We start from the raw sequence: 6,161 nt of genomic DNA on the forward strand, positions 1-6,161 counted from the left end.
TGTCATTACGAAGGTGAATTCATGCTTGCAAATGCTTCCCTCATCGAGTATAGGGAAACTATAGCCATGAAGCTTAGCTTTTTCATTACCGCAATCATTAATGTAAATAAGCATGATAGAGAGAGATTTAGAAATTTTTACAATAAAATATACAAATAGCCTGATGGTAACAAATTTTGAGTTTATATGTATTATCACCTATAATCAATGATATGCCGAACACGCCGTTTGCCTCCAGCTCAGGTACTACTTCTACGTTTTGTACAGTTTGTGAAAAGAGTTACTACGTTCCAGGAATAGCCGAGTTGATTTTAGTGTGGATTCAAGCGCAAATCCCGATTTTGCATTTTTTTCCCATTAATTCATTTATTTCTAATGCCATTGCTGTGCATTCATAACAAGGTAGCACCATGACATTTGTGAATGAAAATGTATTTGCAGCAGATTTACGTACACATACACACAAACATATATAGTATATATATGCTGTTTGTGTAAAATCCTCTTAACCGTCGGGTATTTTTCACTCTTAATGAAGTCATGGTGGAGCAATGTGTTGCAAACCTACCAAAAAAAATGAACATAAAAACACGAATACAACCACCGGTCAAAAAAAAAAAAAAAAAAAAATGTAAGCAGACGTTAATTATTTGTATTGTCTCCGAGAGAAGACTCTGACTTTATTATGCTTCTTTTCGCCACTTTTCGGTTTCAGAACATACAGATGAGATTAACAAATAAAAAATGTGTCGAGGTTTCTTCGGCGCAATCGAGTTTTATGTTGAGCATGTAATGCTGTGTGGAACTCTCAGCCTCGAGTCATGAAATACTTGCATTCGCGACCCATGAAACCTGAAGCCACAGCCCGATAATGATTACTTTAACCTTAAATAAATAAATACTACCGAGGCTAGAGGGCTGCAATTTGGTATGTTTGATGATGAGAGGGTGGATGACCAACGTGCAATGTACAGCCCTGCAACCTCAGGTTGTTCAAGATCTGGGGGCGGACGAACGGACGGACACAAAGCAATAGTTTTCTATTTCAGAAAACTAATATAAGCTGAACTACATCTCTAACATATATACTTGTAATTATATTTGCCTGTATATTTAAGCAAAAGACACACACTGAGATTAAGGAGGTTCAACCTCCGTGGATCTCAGGCATTCAAAGAGACCACTAGACCACTGTCTGTAAGTTTGTCGGATTGTCTCTCTTCTATATTACCGCACACACACGTACACAGACATACACATACAAACTTACATATAGCTATATATCTCATCATCAAGTCGTTTCCCTAACAGAGAGAGAGAGAGAGAGAGAGAGAGAGAGAGAGAGAGAGAGTATAATATCGTTACGGTCATCAACACAATAATACTTTGAAAGCGCCCTCCCTCACCGGCAATCAGTGGCCCCGTTAGCGAAGATGGGTAAAAACACAAACGGAAAAAATTTCTTTTCTTCTGTCATGAACGTCATTCGTGAGCAGCGTTCGAATGGGGAAGGCTGAGCCCTGATATTCAGTGAAAATATATTAAGCCTGCCAAAGATTCTGGGTTTTGCTGTACTCAAAAGACTTGTAACAAATCTAATAAATTAATATATTCACAACAAAATGAGATGTAAATGATGACAAATAACAAAGAACAAAAACAAAGTAAACAGGCAGAAGGGTTTCCGGGACTTCGGTGTGCCAGTGCAACGGGCAACACAACTCCCATTTATATCTCAGGTCCGAAGGGAACAATAACAAAGCAGACTAAAAAAAGCGACAGACCTTATTGTCTCTTAAAAGGAAAATATTACAATAAATTCAAGAAAAACAGACCGAGTAAGAGGATCCCTCGGCTGAACATGCCAAAACAATAGCATGAAAGATCCCGGTTCTATTTATGTATCGAAGTCGGCAGCCGTAATACAGCGAGTAATGTTACAGCAACAGTTTCCCCCCAAATACAAGTTTCAAAGGCAATAGCGGCTCATGAAGAGAAGCTAAGCGTAACTGACTATTTACTGAAAAGTATAAGACGTATAAATACATAAAGTATATGCTGGCCAGGAGGAAGAGGTGAAAAAAAAAAAATAAACAAGCACTTCTATGTTTAACGTGTTAGATCTCCTGTCTTGGTGTCATAGTGAATCCGCATATTCCAGCGACTTGTGAATATATATATATATATATAATATATATATATATATATATATATATATATATATATATATATATATATATATATTTAGAGCTACAAATGTCCTGTAATATCTAATTCGCTCTACCTCGGAATTAATATATTTTGATATATGTTTAACCGAAGTGGAATTTTTAGGCGATAATAGATTTGCCGGCTGATGGGTTCGAACCATCGACACCTTCAAATCCGAGCTTTAACCCACCACGCCACAAGAGGAGTGGTGGGTTAAGGCTTCACTGCCGTCCTGGATTTGAAGGTATCGATGGTTCGTGCCCATCGGCCGGCAAATCTATTTATCGCCTAAAAAATTCCCCTTCGGTTAAACATATATGAAAATATATTAATTCCGAGGTGGAGAGCAAATTAGATATAAGGACATTTGTAGCTCGATAATATGTATATGAATCACGGTAATGTGATATGACTTATATATATATATATATATATATATATATATATATATATATATATATATATAATATATATATATATATATAAAGTTTAATTAATTCTTGAATTAATTATTAAGTAAAATGAAATCAAAATTAATTTATCACAAAAATTTGAAAATTAATTCACAAGTGTTAAACAACAACAATAAGCCTTGAAAAGAATTCTAAGTAAATGCAAAGTAATTCACAAGTGTTAAATTCAATTAAATAGGCAATGATTAATTAATGAAAACAGTTACGTTAATCAAACAAATTGTGAATGCAAAACAAGACACACAATGCAGAGGGATATCAAATTCACCATCAAAACGAATTAAATACAGAATATAAAAATTTGCAATGTGTAAAAAATTAACTAGTTTCACCAAACCACTGTAAATGTTTTTAAGCTGTAACTTAAAACTTGTAATAACACATTACCTTGGTACCAATTATGTTTCTGCTGCAGCGAGCTCTAAAAATTCACCATATTCCAAAAATTCACTACAGTACTTAAAAAGGCGCCGTCACTTGTACAACATGCACTAAGCAATATTAAATAACTTTAAGAAATAACAAATCTAAAGATTTACGAGTGACCAACCACCAAGTATAAAATCTTTATGTTGGTGTGAAATCAAAAATCTCTCATGCTGGAGAGAGAGAGAGAGAGAGAGAGAGAGAGAGAGAGAGATGTTATTTCCTTATGACATGGTTTCAAATCTGAGAATGACAAAATCTCTCTTGTATGGTAACTAGGCGTGGACCTTGTCTAAAATGCCTGTGACACAGAGCAAAAACGTTTTGGGGCCAGGTCTCTTTGCTAAATTGTTATAATTCTCTTTTAAAACAATAAGTAGAGCGGAAGTGGGATTACGATCATAAATAACATTTATTATTACATGATTTAAGAAAATAAAAATCTTTTAAAATAAAAGATATGATTATAGAATTTTCTTGAATGAAATTAAGTTTTGTCATTTCCTTGAGTGACATCACAAATCTTTCCTCTTCAAAATTAAAGTACTTACGAGCCAACAAATTCCCTTTTGACAAATCGAGAGATATAAGAGTTAATTTAGTAGTAATATTGAATAGTTTAAAAAAAACATCTCTAACTACTTATATGAAATGAAGGTATCAAACGTATGTGTTCCGTTTTAGCCAGAATCCTTCTAGAACGATCTTACGAAAGATGATGCAACCTTCACATGACTCGAGATTGTTTACAAGCAAAAAAAAAAAAAATAAATAAAAAAATAAAAATAAAAATAAATAAATAAATAAAAAATTGGAACCACGTGACCTCAAGTGATGACAGCAATTTCCTGCATCGAATGGACAATGCTAATTTCTCTCTCTTTTCACATTCTATGTTATTCTTAACTTCTTAACTCTAAGGAAAATAAGGAATCTGAAAATATTGCAAACAATTTTGTAACACTTCATACAGTTACAGAGAGGATGATATGCATTGCAAAAGCAACAACATATAAGATGCTTCCCCCCAGGTAATGTTATCCTAGTGTTGAATCTAACAATTCGCAATGGGATAAATAATCGGCAATTACATTTTTTCACTAATGTGCTGCACTTTTACATTATACTGTTGCAAGCACAAAGACCACCTGGTCAGTCTTTGATCATGATTTTTCATCCGCTGTATAAATGATAGGGGATTGTGATCAGAAAACACTAAAATTTCTTCATTGCCTGGTCTGTTCTCATACACTTCTAACTTTTTCAATGCTGTGATTAAGGCTAAAGTTTCCTTCTCGATCATCAAGTATACTTTCTGATGTTTTTTAGTTTTGAAGGCATGAAGCAAACAGGATGGTGGATATTATTTTCATCTTCTTGAAGTAGAACAGCTCCAATGCCATGGTCAGAAGCATAAACTTGTATCACAAATTTCTTGTTGAAGTCTGGAGCTTGAAGTACTGGTCTTGAAGTTAAACTGGCTTTTACCCTCTCAAAGGATTCTTGACATTCTGGAGTCCAAACACACTTAGTTTTGGGACTTGTTAAGTCTGTCAAGGGAGCTACTATGGCTGAGAAATTTGGACAGTAATGACGATAGAATCCAGCCATAACCAAAAATCTCTGTAGCTGTTTTCTAGTAGTAGGTGGGGTAGCCTTATGGATACCTTCTACATTAGCATTTACTGGCGCGAGAAGGCCTTTCCCAACTTCAAACCTAAAATACTGAACAGTCGCCTTTCCAAACTCATTCTTCTCTAGGTTGACTGTTAGTCCTGCTTCTTGTAGTTTCTTGAAACTTTCCTCAGAATCTTCAGATGTTCTTCCCATGTTGTAGAGTAAATCACTGTCATCAAGATATTCACCTACTCCTTCGATAGATCCTAGCAGTTAATACATCTCTCTTGGAATGTTACGGTGTATTCATCAGACCAAACGGCAGAACAGTACACTGATACAATCCTAAAGGAGTAATAAAAGCTGATAGCAACTTAGCATTCTCATCTAAGGGAATTTGATAATATCCTTTCAACAAGTCTATCTTGGAAACAAACTTGGCTTCCCCAATATTATCAAGTAACTGATCTATAAGAGGCAAAGGATAATTGTCAGCCACATTGATAGAATTCAGTTTCTTATAATCAGTACACATCCTAAATGAACCATCAGGTTTCTTCACCAACACACATGGAGAACTGAAGTGACTTGAACTGGGTTCTGCTAGTCCATGTTTCAGCAAATACTCAACTTCTTTCTTCAAAACATCTCAATGCTAAGGTGATAAGTGATAAGCTCTTTGCTTAAATGGTTTTCCATCTTCTTGAATCTTGATCTCATGCTTGGTCAGATCAGTATGCCTAAGTACATCTGCAAAAATTTCTGGGAAACTTCTAATCACTTCAATTAAGTCTTCACCTTGTTCAACATTCAGATGTTTTAGTTTATCCTCCAAATTTTCCAAAATTGAAGAATTATTCATCTTGCTTTCAGCTCCCAATTCGTAGCCATCATCGTTTTGTGTAGATGAATTTGTTTGTGTTATTGACACAGTTTCAGTTTTAGTTTCTGAAAAATAAGGTTTCAAGAGGTTCACATGTATCTTCCTTTGTTGTTTCTTCTTTCAGGTGTTTCAATCACATAAGTTCTATCACTTAACTTCTCAATTATCTTGTAAGGACCTAGAAATTTATTGGTAAGGGGAAATCTCTTAACAGGTAAGAACCCTAACACTTGTTGACCAACACTAGAACTTCTTAGCTTAGTCTTAGCATCATATTTCTTTTTCATTGTCTCTTGACTTACTTTCAATTTTTAATAAAGAGAATTTTCTAATCTCTTTCAACCTTTTCCTTAATTTCTTCACATACTCTCCTTGGATTTCCTCTTGATTTTCTTCCCAATTTTCTGCAAGAATCTTCAACGGTTCTCTCACTTCTCTTCCAAAATTCATCTCATTAGGTGAACTTCCCATGCTTTCTTGATAAGCATTCCTAACTTCAAACAACATTAAGGGTAAACCAACATCCTATTCTCTTCCTGACTCAGAACAAT

The sequence above is a fragment of the Macrobrachium nipponense genome, chromosome 8 (assembly GCF_015104395.2).
Source record: "Macrobrachium nipponense isolate FS-2020 chromosome 8, ASM1510439v2, whole genome shotgun sequence".
Classification (NCBI taxonomy): Eukaryota; Metazoa; Arthropoda; class Malacostraca; order Decapoda; family Palaemonidae; genus Macrobrachium; species Macrobrachium nipponense.